Source organism: Megalobrama amblycephala, linkage group LG9, assembly GCF_018812025.1.
Source record: "Megalobrama amblycephala isolate DHTTF-2021 linkage group LG9, ASM1881202v1, whole genome shotgun sequence".
Taxonomy (NCBI): domain Eukaryota; kingdom Metazoa; phylum Chordata; class Actinopteri; order Cypriniformes; family Xenocyprididae; genus Megalobrama; species Megalobrama amblycephala.
Window position 1 is genome coordinate 34,829,317 of NC_063052.1, and position 15,154 is coordinate 34,844,470.

The window sequence follows — 15,154 nt, forward strand, 5'->3', positions numbered from 1 at the left end:
ACAGACATAGGACAGGATGTTCACTGATCATTAAAAAAGTATTAAAATTCTTTGTATTCAAAATTTAATGCACAATTTAAGTCTTTAATTTCTTAAAATAGCTTAGAAAAAGTGTTAAATGTTGGTTATATACTATACTTTTAATCTTTGTTGTATTGCAAAACTGGCCTTAAAGTATTTTTTACAATTTGCTATATGCTATAAAGCGATATGTTTTTTTGTAATAGAATTTAGGCTGTTAATGACTTTGCCTTTCAGTGGATCTTTTTTTCTTTGTTTGTTTTCTGTTTTGGTGAAATTACTCATCTCTGGTTGTTTTTCAGGCTTCAGACCTGTCAGCGGTGAGTTTCTCATTTCTACATGATGTACAAATATCAAGATGGACTGTAATGTGTTAATAGTAGTATGTTAAAATGCATAAATCCGTAATGCAATATGTTGGTAATGTTAAATCATATGAAAATAGACGTTTTGTCCTTTTCTCTCTAATGTAGAACTACAAAATAATAGACATATAAACATAAAAATGGCTGCTGTGCTGATCTAAATAGCCGTCTGTTGTTGATGTTGTTGTAACACTGTTTTCTGTTGTAGCCTCTGACAGTGTTACAGTTCCAAATGGATAAAGATGTAAGTGTTTTCATTCATCAGTCCAATTGTCTCCGTCATGTGAAATGAATGAAGTGCCATATGTTTTTTCTGCCATTTTAGGAGACCAGATGTGTGGGAGAGATGAAGTTGAAAAAATTATACTTATCCTGCTGTCCTTCCAGCTTAAACTGTATATAACACACACACACACACACACACACACACACACACACACAGACAGAGAGAGGAGCAGATATTTCTGGGATGGGAACAGAAAGTGTGAATAAACAACTTTAGTTTTTAGGTGTAATGTAGAACCGTGAGATCTCTTCTGATTCTACATTAATTACATATATTTTTTTTTTTTAAATAAAGTTTTTGTTCGCTCAGATTTCTGTTCATCTTTTTGTTTTTTGGTTCTTTCATTCATACATTTGTTCATTTTATGATGTACAAAGCTGGAAATTGTATGTGACCCTGGACCACAAAACCAGTGAAAAGTTGCACGGGTATATTTGTACCAATAGCAAACAATACATTGTATGTGTCCAATCCTAACAAACCATACAGGAAGGCTTATTTATTCAAAATTATTATTTATTATTATTTTTAAAATTATTATATCAATTTCAAAAAATTGACCCTTATGACTGGTTTTGTGGTCCTGGGTAATATATTTTAAATATATATACAGTCAAACCAAAAATTAATCAGACGTTTTTTGATATATTTTTACTAGTGGGTGCAGTTCATTTATGTATAAGTGAGGATAGCAAAAAAAAAAAAAAAAAAAAGTAAAATGTGACATATTATATCAAAAAATCTTCATACGTCATACATCTTCATACAGTGGACTACAAGTAAAATTGATAAAAATTTGGGACCAAAAATTATTCAGACACTTTGACCTGACCATGTTTTGTGTTCTCTGACGTAATTAAGATTCCTTTTTTTCTGACACTTAACTCTGAGATCTTGTCATATTTTATTACCATTTTTTTTAAACTATAGTGAATAAACTGTATTAATGAATGAAATGTTCAAAGTGTCTAAATAATTTTTGGTCTGACTGTATATAATGATTGATCATATATACATTGTGTGTGTGTGTGTGTGTGTATATATATATATATATATATATATATATATATATATATGTGTGTGTGTGTGTGTGTAATATACACATACATACAAGGATGTGAAAAGGATGTGAAAGGATTTATGTACAGTACAGTCCAAAAGTTTGGAACCACTAAGATTTTTAATGTTTTTAAAAGAAGTTTCGTCTGCTCACCAAGGCTACATTTATTTAATTAAAAATACAGTAAAAAACAGTAATATTGTGAAATATTATTACAATTTAAAATAACTGTGTACTATTTAAATATTTGACAAAGTAATTTATTCCTGTGATGCAAAGCTGAATTTTCAGCATCATTACTCCAGTCTTCAGTGTCACATGATCCTTCAGAAATCATTCTAATATGCTGAATATGCTAATATGCTGATTTGCATTTATGATTATTTTCAATGTTGAAAACAGTTGTGTACTTTTTTTTTCAGGATTCCTTGATGAATAGAAAGTTCAAAAGAACAGCATTTATCTGAAATACAAAGCTTCTGTAGCATTATACACTACCGTTCAAAAGTTTGGGGTCAGTAAGAATTTTTATTTTTTTAAAAAGAAATTAAAGAAATGAATACTTTTATTCAGCAAGGATGCATTAAATCAATCAAAAGTGGCAGTAAAGACATTTATAATGTCTTACAAAAGATTAGATTTCTCTTTCAGATAAACACTGTTCTTTTGAACTTTCTATTCATCAAATAATCCTGAAAAAAATATTGTACACAAATATTTTGTACAATTGTACACATTAAATGTTTCTTGAGCAGCAGATCAGCATATTAGAATGATTTCTGAAGGATCATGTGACACTGAAGACTGGAGTAATGATGCTGAAAATTCAGCTTTGCATCACAGGAATAAATTACTTTGTGAAATATATTCAAATAGAAAACAGTAAAAAAAATATTTCCTAAATTGTAATAATATTTCACAATATTACTGTTTTTTACTGTATTTTTAATTAAATAAATGTAGCCTTGGTGAGCAGACGAAACTTCTTTTAAAAACATTAAAAATCTTAGTGGTTCCAAACTTTTGGACTGTACTGTACATGGTGAATATAGTCATGTTCATTTATATATATTAAATGACATTGAAATATATTGATTGGTTTGGCAAATTAAACTACAAGATGTGTATGTATTGTATTCTAGAAATAAATATTATGTTTTGACCTTCCAAAAGCCTTTATATATTACAGCATTGTAGATTAAAAACAATGTACAGTAATTAATGTATCTGTATATGAGGTTATTGATTAGGACTTGCAATTGCCAGATTATATTAATAAAAGCACTATTTCTATTAGTAGATCATATAGACTTTCATATATAATAGACTTTGCTCTCTCAAAATATTTCAATGAAATGCCAATATTTTGCAGTATAATTTTTTTCTTTTGTACTCTGTTCTCTGTTCAAGCCCTGTGACATTTCCTCCATTATAAATAATTGTTCGATCTTTCTGACATCATACAGTCAGAATTATTGGAACCCTTGGTAAATATGATCAAAGATGACTATAAAAATAAATCTGCATTGTTTATCCTTTTGATCTTTAATTCATAAAATTAGCAAAAATCTAACTTTTCATTGAAGGAAATGAATTGAAAGTGGGGGGAAAAATCACATTATGAAATGTTTTTCTCCAAAACACGTTGGCCACAATTATTGGCACCCTTTTATTCAATACTTTTTGCAACCTCCTTTTGCCAAGAAAACAGCTCTCACTCTTCTTCTATAATGCCTGATGAGTTTGGAGAACACCTGACAAGAGATCAGAGACCTTCAGATTCCCAGCTCCATGTTGGTGCTTCTTCTCTTCAGTTTTCTATAGGGTTCAGGTCAGGGGACTGGGATGGTCATGGCAGAAGCTTCATCACATTTTTGTTTTGGATCATTGTCCTGATGGAAGATCCATCCACAGCCCATTATAGGATTTCTGGCAGAAGCGGTCAGGTTTTGATTTTTTATCTGTTGGTATTTGATATAATCCAATGATAATAAGATGTCCAGGACATCCAGCAGAAAAATAGGCCCACAACATTAAAGATCCAGCAGTATATTTAACCGTGGGCATGGGGTACTTTTTATCCATGTGTGCACCAAACCCATCTGGTGGGTTTGCTGTCAAAAAGCTCTATTTTTTAGTTTCATCTTACCATAGAACCAGGTCCTGTTCTAGTCTATTGTACAAAATTTGACTTTTGAAAAATTAGAGCCCATAAGATCTTTTTTTTTTCTTTTAGTTAGTAATAAAGAATTCAATGCAGATATTACAAAGAATGCAGCAATAGTGTCTTTATTTTGAGAACTGTTTTTATATTTTCTTTGTTAATCCTTGTCAGATGCAGTAATAAAACAGTGAGTTTGGCATGAATGTGAGATCAGATGTTTGACACAATCACAATCATGAGTGATGCAGTTTCGTCTGAGGGCCCGAAGACCACGGGCATCCAATAAAGGTCTTCGGACTTGTCCCTTACGCACAGAGATTTCTCTAGTTTCTCTAAATATTTTGATGATGTTATGCACCATAGATGATGATTTACAAAGCCTTTGCAATCTGACGTTGAGAAACATTGTTTTCCACAATCTTTATACACACTCTTTCAGATTGCAGAGCCTCTGCCCATCTTTACTTCTGAGAGACTCTGCCTCTCTAAGACATCTCTTTTATAGCTAATCATGTTACAGACCTGATATCAGTTAACTTAATTATTTGCTAGATGCTCTCCCAGCTGAATCTTTTCAAAATGTCTTGCTTTTTCAGCCATTTGTTGCCTCCCGTGCCAAATTTTTTGAAACCTGTAGCAGGCATCAAATTTGAAATGAACTCATTTAGTGGATAAAAGTGTAAAATTTCTCAGTTTAAACATTTTTATGTTATCTATGTTCTATTGTGAATAAAATATTGGATCATGTGATTTGAAAGTCTTTTAGTTTGCAAAAAACGTCCCAACTTTTTCAAAATTTGGAAATTTCGGAAAATTCAAATTTATACCAACTCCCATAAACCCCTTCCCCCAACCCCCACCCCATATCATTTTGTGCATTTTGATTCAGATAGATATTGTTCAGTCTTTGTGGGTCCAGTAGAAGTAAATAGGGAAAAAATAACCAATTAACAACTAAAAAAAAGGAAAAAAGAAAGAAAGAAACATCTGGTAGGAATTGACTTCAGTATTTTTGTCCACTAGATGGCAATACAAGGCCACGAATCAACCCTTCATTGCAGCCAATAATGATGATAATAATAATAATAATAATAATAATAATTTTCTGTGAAAAATGCAAAATTATTGCAGTGAATTGTGTGAATTTTGAACAAGCTGTATGCAAGTCTAATTTGAAAAGATTACTGAAATTCGAATCTCTCTGTATCTTTGACATTGACTTCCCAAAGTTCACTGAGGTTGGTCTGGTAGATGAAGGGCAGTTTATGTACTTTGACAGCAACATAATAAAAGCCAAAGACAGAGTGGATCAGACAGAATGAGGGAGAAGATTACTGGAACAGACAGACTCTGCGCCTGATTGGCGACCAGTCCTTCAAAAACGTATTCCAGATCATAAAGGAACGGTTTAACATTGAAAGGGTAAGTTGGTAACAATAACAACCGGAATATTCACCTAACATAACACTACAGGATAATTTGAGCGGCCAAAGACTTTCCAAGAATCACAGCTGGAGAATTCTTTGGGCCAGAAAGCCTAAAAAATCAAACAGCCCCTATACATTACCACATGTTGTTTGGAAGTGTTTCAAGAAAATCCTCCTTGCTCATCCAAAAACAAACTCCAGCATATTCAGTTTTCAGACACTACTGGAACTCACCAGATTGTGTTCATTGTTTTGACCTAAGCTGTATAGCTGTGTTTTGCAGTGTTCATTGCCAAACTACAAAATTATTTTTGATTTAAATTTATGAATTTCTAAAAAAAAAAAAAAAAAAAAAAAAGCTATCATTTTATATGATTTTTTTGTTGTCATTTATTGATAAAATATGTTTGTCATATATATTTTTTTCATTAAATAAGATAACATTTTAAGCTGTCATATGGTCATGTTACAATGTGCCCCACCTGAGCATGTTGTCACATTTCACTTCCCTTCTTCGGGGTAAATAAGAATAAAGTGTACCCTGTATAACAAAGCCACAGTTGTGCCTTGCTCTCCCCTACTCCATGCCTACGGTTAAATATACTGCTGGATCTTTAATGTTTGTGAACATCTTTGTTCAGAAGATGGCATCATGGATTCTAGCAAATATCAACAGATAAAAAAATTTTTGCTAGAAATCTTATAATGAGTTGTGGTTGAATCTTCCATCAGGACAATGATCCAAGCATCAAAATCAGCAAAAGATGTGTCACTATGCACAAAATGAAGCTTCTACTATGGCCATCCCAGTTCCCTGATCCGAACCCTAAATGATAGCACAGGTGGAGAGCATTCAGTTAATCAACTCAACCACTGACTGTCAAGAGGTATAAATTCAGCAGACTTACCTCTGTTCATCTGAGAGTTTATCAGCATCCCTCCTCCACCCTATCTCCTCACTTCTAGTTCTATCTACTTTTACCACAGCCAGTACTCTGGGTCCGGGCCAAATTTCTGAAGCACCAACACGGATCTGGGAATCTGAAGGATCTGGAGAGAGTCTGCATGAAGGAATGGACTCTGTTCTCCAAACTCATCAGGCATTATATGAGAAGACTCAGTGCTGTTATCTTGACAAAAAGGAGGTTGCAAAAAGTATTTAACAAAAGGGTGCCAATAATTGTGGCCGACATGCTTTGGAGAAAAATATTTATTTTATAACATGTTTCCCCCCACTTTCAATTCTTTTAATTCCATAAAAGGTTATATTCTTGTGAATTTTTTTTATAAAAGATCAAAAGGATAAACAATGCAGATTTATTTTCCCAGTCATCTTTCATCATATTTACCAAGGGTGCCAATAATTCTGACCATGACTATATATAGACCTCCTATATCAAACAGAAGAATAAAGAACCCACTGGCACATGCACTGTAACCCATATACATGTGCTATTTGAACATAACCACAGCACACCACTACCTGTTTGTTTCTCTCCTAACCCACAAACCATCACACCTCAGACCACATGTGCTGCAAGATTCAGATTAGACTACAATTTGAGATTTGAGTACTATTAACAATAAAAATCTATGTATAGAAATGTATTTTACAAGGTTAACTGTTGTTAATATAATAGTTTATAGCCTTAGTGATCTTCTGTAGGGTTTTTGATAGAAAAGCTATCTCATGCCATCTTGTTGAGAAACTGTGCATTTGTGTTCACAAGATGGCGCCAATGTCTGTGTATTAGAAATCAGATGAACTAGCATATTTGGCGCCTTAAATTTGTGTGATTAATTTTGATTGGGTGCGTGAAGTTGCCATGTGAGTGAGGAAGGATCAGGTTTGAAATACCAGAAAACAATTGTAAAGTGTTAATAGGCTGTATGAAAATACTTTAAAAAAAAAAATTATAATATGTTCTGACAACACTATTAAGTTATATAAAAATGAATATAAAAGAAAAGTGAACCAAAAAGATGTAATATATCCTATCTGACAAAAACACTGTTTGTCATTCAGGATAGGATTTAATTTAGTCTCTTTGGGGAGCTCTTTATCAGCCAACCCCACAAAAAACTGTTACTGAAGGGACTTCCCAGACTACAAGAGTTTATGGTGATTGCTGCTGTTTGCCACATTTCTGTTGATGTAACCATAAAGCAACACACACCTCCAGTTTCCCCTCTGGGAACTTTGGGGGATTATCAGTCCATTAACTGAACGAAACTGGCACAATACCCTGTGTAGTCTCATAAACATTTACAATTTGTATAATTGTTTTGGGGTAGGCCCGTCGGTATGTCAAGGTGAATCACATTGAGGGTAGTGCAGAAATATTTAATATTTAAAATTATTATTTACATTTAGCATATCTTATGTGCTAAGCTGCCCAAAAGTTGTTATTTGCTTGTTTTGAATTTAGGTTACAATATGTTAGTTCTCTATTATGTTGGTACAGTCAGGACTGTTGTTAATATCACAGATATTTTTGGAAATTACCCTCTTTTTTGTGATGACTCATTGAAGCAGGTTCTTTTAGACCTGTACAAAACTCTTTTCAACAGGCATGCTAATAAAACAAAAAAACAAAACAAAAGAAGAACACACGGGAAAACTCTTAAAGGAACACTCCACTTTTTTTGGTGTGAATTGTTATGACCACGGGAAATGAAGTAGCCTATACCCGCTCCATTGTAATGGACTGGAGCTCACGTTTCACATCGGGAGAAATGGGAACACGGCGGCACCGCGATCCGACCGCAAAGGGCACTTTCACTTTCACGATCAAAGTGCACGCCACTGATAAACCTGCATTGTAAATGCAGTATTACAGTATACACATACCAATTAAACGCGCAGGCAATATCACTTTCGTTTCGCTTTCATATATTTCTTTTATATAGATGCCATAAATGCTTTTAACTTTCTAGATGTAATTACCGAAATCAAAATCACGAAAACTTCAGTCAAGCCAGCTTGCGCATCAACCTGAGAGATCAGCCTCCAAATTTCTCGGTTTCTGAATGGACGGTTTGGCTTGATTGACAAACGCTGATATTCGGGCATGATTTATATACCATCGACCTGTCCTAAAACGTTAGCACGCTTTGATCGATGGTTTGGAGATCGCGTGTTTCTCCGTTCGAGAGCGCATTTCCTGTTCACATCCGCGACAAAACAGTTGATTATTTTCGAACGAAAGCTCACAGAAACGTGAAAATGGTCTCATTTGAAAGAAAATATCCTAAGCTAAAAGATGATATAGTGTGACTGATTGAAGCAGCCCTTATCAAAAGTGCGGGGGTCGATTTCTGTCTTTTCAAAACTGCAGGGGTCCTGACCCCCCTGTCCCCCGTGCCAACAGCGCCTGGTCATTTATAAGCGCAATGCTAACGGTCTAATCAGATTCAATGAACTATGCTAAGCTATGCTAAAAGTGGTACCGCCAGACCCGGAGATCGGCTGAATGGATTCAAAAACGGTAAAACTCAACTGTTTACCTCTAGGGGAGTTGGAAAAAAAGTGGAGTGTTCCTTTAAGTGCTCTGTTGGGACTCAAGGAGACAAAAAATAGATGCTTTAAAATAGATGCTTTGTTTGTGGCCAAACTAAAAAAACAAACAAACAAAAAAAAGCCTGTCAACCATTTTATATCTCATCACACTTCTTTCCATTTTGTGCCCTAAAATTTCAGTCAGTTACCACTGAAATTTACAATAAAAAAAACAACAACAATAAAAAATTACAATAAACACAAATTTACAACAATAGTTTATTGAAAGCCAAATAGTGGAACAGAAAAGATTAATAGCTTGAAGTTTCATAACCCCTTAAAGGTGGTACAGGGGATGTTTTTGTCGACTGAGTTTTTGAAATGAGCGCATGCGGAAGAACAATCCCCCTCCTTCACAGCTCATTTCAAGTGAACGCCTCCCAAAACTCGTGCACGAGTGTTTGTTTACCACCGGCATTCGCTGTGTTATTAAGCCGGGCACACATTTTATGACTAGCTAAAACATTCTGACTATGCTCAACATACAGCGATAGTTTCCTGCTCCTGAAGCAGATTTATATACTTTCACAGAATTTGAACACCGACTGTAATCGCAGACTAAACGCAACTGGCTCTGACTGGACGCGTTTGAGCGCGATCAGTCATAAGTATCAATTTACATTCATAATCGGCCTTACAATCGTTAAGCCGCGCACACACTTAGTGGATTCATTATGTCGGACTCACCTGCAGGTGACTCATAATCTGCAGTTGTTACTCCTGTCTCCTGACAAAAACATTGCATGCGGCGCCTGTAGAGTGTGGAAAGTTACTAGAGCGCGCAGCCGCGCGTCTCTCACAAGGAACGTCATGGCAGTGATTGACAAGCCAGAGGGCCAATGTGGGTGATGTTTTTAAGGCCCTACCTCGTGCACAGATGATGTATATTAATATTATTACTTTCAGTGCACCTAATAAATAGTCTTTTATCAGTTAGTAAAGACAGTTTCAAGTAATATTGCAAAAATGTATAAAACAAAACATCCTCTTTACCACCTTTAAGCCCGAATACTGTTGACTTCGTCGTCAGTTAGGAACTTGGGTGTGCTCTTTGATACCAGTCTTTCATTTGAAAGCCACACTTAAGCATCTGTAAAACCACATTCTTCCATCTTAAAAATATATCTAAACTGCGACATATGCTCTCAATGAAACATGAGGAACAGTTAGTTCATGCGTTCATGACCTAAAGGCTATTACTGTATCGCACTGGGTGGTAGCCCTGCACGCCTAGCAAACAAACTCCAGCTGGTCTAAAACGCAGGAGCTAGAATTCTTTCTAGAACCAGGAAGTATGACCATAAAAGCCCAGTTCTGTCAACACTGCATTGGCTCCCTATTAACCATTGTATAGATTTTAAAATCTTGCTTATTACTTACAAAGCACTAAATGGTTTAGCTCCGCAGTACTTGAGGTAGCTCTTAACACATTATAGTCCTTCACATGTATTGCGATCTTAGAATTCAGGCCAGTTGATAATACCTAGAATATCAAAATTAAATGCATGCAGTAGATCCTTTTCCTATTTGGCAACTAAACTTTGGAAAAACACACCTCTTTAACCTGGCATACACATAACACATTATCAATTTATATTTTCACATCCGTTAAAGGATTGATAGGCTGTTTAAACAAGGTCAGCCGGAACAGGGAACACTTCCTATAACAACAGATGTACTCGTTACATTATGAGAAGAATGGCATCTATGCTAATATTAGTCTCTCTGTTTATCCAGAGGTTTACTGTAGTCAGCCGGATCAGGGCCGTTTCCAGATCAGAAGGAAGACCTGTGCCTAAACACAACCACAAGACATCCCTGAAATGTCAGATAGATTGTGTCAACTAGATCATCCCCTGTGAAGACCTCATCGACACAACAGCCAGTGGCACAGATCCTCAACAAACTTTTTTTTTCTCTATATTTGTCATCTGTTGGAGTTTGGGTTCCTTGCTGCTGCGCTGTCGCCTCTGGATTGTTTAGTTGGGGACAATTGATATTCAACAATCTGCCTGCATTGACACCATTTTATGTGAACTGAACTGAGCTGTATGATGACATCACAGATTTTCTGCAGAGCTACTGCATAGATAAATTAACTAAATGAATAACTAACTTAAGATGACTTACCCAACTTACTTAAGATGAACAATGGCAGTATGGCACCATTTTCTTCTAGAGCTGCTGTGCAGCCAAAATTATTTTCCTGTTAGGTCTATTACTGTAAAGCTGCTTTGACACTATTGTAAAAAGTACTATAAAGGTAACTTTTGGACTTGACAAGCTTAAAGTGATATTTCATAAATTACAGTAGGGTATGTCCACATCTGTATTTCTCAAAGATGTAAAAAATACAAGTGGGAATGAAACACATTTGATCAATCAATTTGGAATATGTCGGTTAAAGCCTTATAAGACAGATCTCTGTTAATCTTTTTAGTTCATTTTTTAACATTTGTTCATTTTAAGATGTATAAAGCTGGAAATTAAATATATTTGTACTGTAATTTAATATAATTTTAAGCTTGTTTTGTTTTTCCAACAGAAGGTATTTTAATGCAGTACTTTGACTATTCTGTTTAATATTAATTATGATGTCTATATAATGCTGCGTTCCCGTCACCTCGTATTTACCGGAATCTTGAGATATCAACACGTGACGTTATATTCGGAGATGTTCACGTCCTTTTGGTCCTTTGGACTGGGAATTATGCGTTTCCATGGCACCACTATCAACGCCTAAATGAATATGAATCTACAGTGGTCAGGTGGTACAGCGGCCACGTGGTAGCCTACATGTGGGAGCATTCAGAAATCTCCCAGTTTACAAGCTGTAATTACGAGCCCTCCGAGGACGTGAACGCTTTTTACAAGCTAGAATCTCGTAACTACAGGAATTACGAGGCCGCGTGAACGCACCTTAAGTCACATTGAATTGATAAAGTCAAACATTCTTCAAGCTCAACCACAATTTTACGATATTGTCACCTTAGCTACTTGTAGTAGGCCTATAGCCTGTTGCATCCTTATTTTGTTTTCGCTTTCGAAAACAACACAGTCTTTGAAACTCATGTTAGAGACTGGTGACGTTAAATCTCTCCAGAAAATCTATTGGCTGCCGTTTAGATAGACACAATAGGTGTGTTCGACATCGGCTGCGGCTGGATGCAACCGATCGGCGAGAGTAGCCGTGTGCAGGCGGGGAGGAGCTGAAAACGGAGACGTGAAGTCGGACACGCTGTGGTTCACGTAGTTTGCTGCATTTACGTCAGTCATGGCTGATCGTGTGGCGTTTGCTGTAAACTTATGCTTAATACTGTAAAAGTTTGTATGAAAGTCCAAAATAAACCTATACACAAAACCTTTATAAACAAATGAATCAAATAATAATAATGTAAAAAAAAAAAAAAGATAAAAACGACATGAAATATGAATTGTAGGCTACTGTTTTGAAAGTGCGTGTATGAGCATGAGTGGAACTGAAGAGGCTTAAGGCCTTTGCACACTGAGTCCGAAATTTTCGCATGCATTTTTTCGTATTCGCAATCCTAAAAATTCGTCATGCACAGAGACCTTGCACACTGAGTCCGATGCGTATTAATGAATGCGTTGCGAAAAAATCGCAAAACAATACAAAATGAAGTCTTCAACCAGTGAGCACGATTAGTTGTCTCCTCTCTTCTTAAAAAGAGAAAAGGAAAGAGGAAATATTGGGTCCATTCAATCCGAGATTGCAAGAAAGGAGATTTCACCTCATCACGGAGCTGCCCCGAGCGTTTCAAAGTTTACTTCAGGATGTCAGTGGCTCTGTTTGATGCTTTACTACTGGCACAATCTGTCTTTATATTCGGTCTCTTTGTATTCCTCACGTTGTTTGTCATTCAGTGCTGTAGAAGACGTGGATTAATTTGTCAGATGGCATTCTGGATTTTTGCGTTCGCGTACGGTGGCTCTGAATTGTCAAAACGTCTCTCAAAATGCGTGCCACGGATGCGAAAAACGCAGAAAATCGAACCTGATCCGAATATTTTTTTGACGGACGAAAGTTTCGGAGGCAGTGTGCAAACGCGATTGACATAACGTGAGGTCGAATTTATTTTTTAACGTGCGAAAGTTTCGCATGCGAATTTCGGACTCAGTGTGTAACAGGCCCGGCTCCACGGGGGGGCCAGGGTGGGCCTGGCCCACCCAATCAGAGGCTTGGCCCACCCTGGCCCCACACCACATAACAGCCAATCACAAAATTAGTGTGATATTCAATTCAGCTCCAGACCAAGCTGCAACCTCCCCCTTAGTAGTGCTGCTAAAATATATATTTTTTCTAAACATGTCTCTAAAATATGTTAAACCGTTCAATACCGCTTCTCTACAGTATCCATATGACAGCGAGTTCACGCACATCGCAGCCTCCTGTCACTCACTCAGCGCAGCGGCAGGCCTCGAGACTCTCGTTCGGTCCGGTTGAAGCGTTTTTGTTATGATATCAACTGATACGACAACTTTAGCATTCGTTCATTCAGTGTTTCCCATTAATGACCCTGTGCGCCGCCACCGTTTCATAATGAACCGAACATTTAAAACATAAATGGTCTCTAACATTGTATTTTGCCAATGAACTAAAATCGAAACCGTAATGGCTTTGTGCCTTAATAAAGCACCAAAATATATACAGTGATTAAGTATATATTTAGTCTGTTTGTGCTGCGTGTTTTAAAGAGAAGTGCGCACTTTGCTCACACGATCAGCTGGCGATTTGGTGATCAAAATTAAAGCTCAAGGATTAGAAATTGGCTACAAACTAGTATTTTAATTTTCCTATACGTTGTGTAAAGTAGCCTAACCAATATATATATATATATATATATATATATATATATATATATATATATATATATATATTAGATTGCATTTGTTACAATAGCCTATATGGATATTACTGTCATATGTATAATTATATAGGCCTAAAACATTATTATATTATTATTTTATTGTTATAATTGTTTGGCATCCTAAAACACCTAAAACGATGTAGACTTTATATCACAACTAAAAATATGTTTGAACCCTCTTTAATGTCCAGGTACAAGTCAATGTTGTTTCTTTGGTCAATTTGCACACTGTACATGGGTTGAAGCTCTTAATTTTGAGCTTCCAAAGTGCACCAGATTGATGCATTTAACCTTAAAATGTACAAAATTTTCTTACGGGGGTGCATGCCCCCGGACCCCCCTAGAGGAGGTATTGGACAAAAGTTCTAATTTCGTACAGTATAAACAGCTCGTGCAAAAAAATTAAAATAATAAATGTTGCAAATATTATTTGTGTTATCTCACATTATATTTTGTAATGTGATTTTTCAAAATAGTATAATAGTTTATAACAATAACAATAACAAACAACCCTAACAATTTCCTTATCTATATCAATAGACATGTGAGATTAAAGCATTAAAGCCCCCACCAATCCGACCGGCCCACCTGGAATATCATTTGGCCCACCTTTCATCTCATATCTGGAGCCGGGCCTGGTGTGTAATGACCTTTACACTTACAGCATCTGTTTTTACAAGAATAAAGTTCAATATAAGCATATATTATTTAAATACCAATGTTGTGGGGTCTACGTTTCTTATCAGTTTTATTTTGATAAACATGACACAATAACATCGTGACTTCATGAAAAGAGCTTTAACTGTTATAAAAGTACAGATTTGTAAGCATTCGTGGAACTGAAGGCGTGAAAATAAACACGAAACACACGTGATCGTTGTCATGCGGTGAATCCGGCCAATCGTGAAACAGCTGTGTCGTCATCACAGCTCGTGCAGCTCCTCTTGAGAAACTGCGCTGGCTGCCTCAGGCGGCTGATCTCGAATCGCTCTCGTGGTACTTTGAAGCCATACGTCACAGTCACATGGTGTCGGCGCTGTCTCAAGTCGGACAAAATTTCTTACCGGCATGCACTGCTTCAAGTCAGCCGCCGATCGGCCTTTGCGGCGCTGCATGAGCTCGAACACACCTTATATATGTTCGCGCGGGGATTTTTGACCAGTTACAGACACTACATGCACTGAAGCGTCTAAAACAAGACTAATTAATTCCTGCAGAACGTTTTTCATTATTCGAAAGTAAACATGAAGTCCTTAGCTCTTCTGATGATCGGGATAACTCTCGTGTTTGCTGGTAAGTAACAGCGTAATCATTTAGATTCCATTAATTAGTTACTTTGACTAAGTTTACTAGCCTATAGTTTAAATGTTGCGATTGTCACAG

At 36.1% G+C, this 15,154-nt stretch overlaps 1 long non-coding RNA gene across 1 annotated transcript; it reads left to right on the forward strand.

The window, feature by feature from the left end:
- The first annotated feature begins 112 nt into the window (after nucleotides 1-112).
- On the forward strand, nucleotides 113-955 carry LOC125274611. The gene is made up of 3 exons (XR_007186291.1): nucleotides 113-341; nucleotides 595-630; nucleotides 712-955. It is a non-coding gene; the product is annotated as an uncharacterized LOC125274611 (long non-coding RNA).
- Nucleotides 956-15,154: the final 14,199 nt, after the last annotated feature.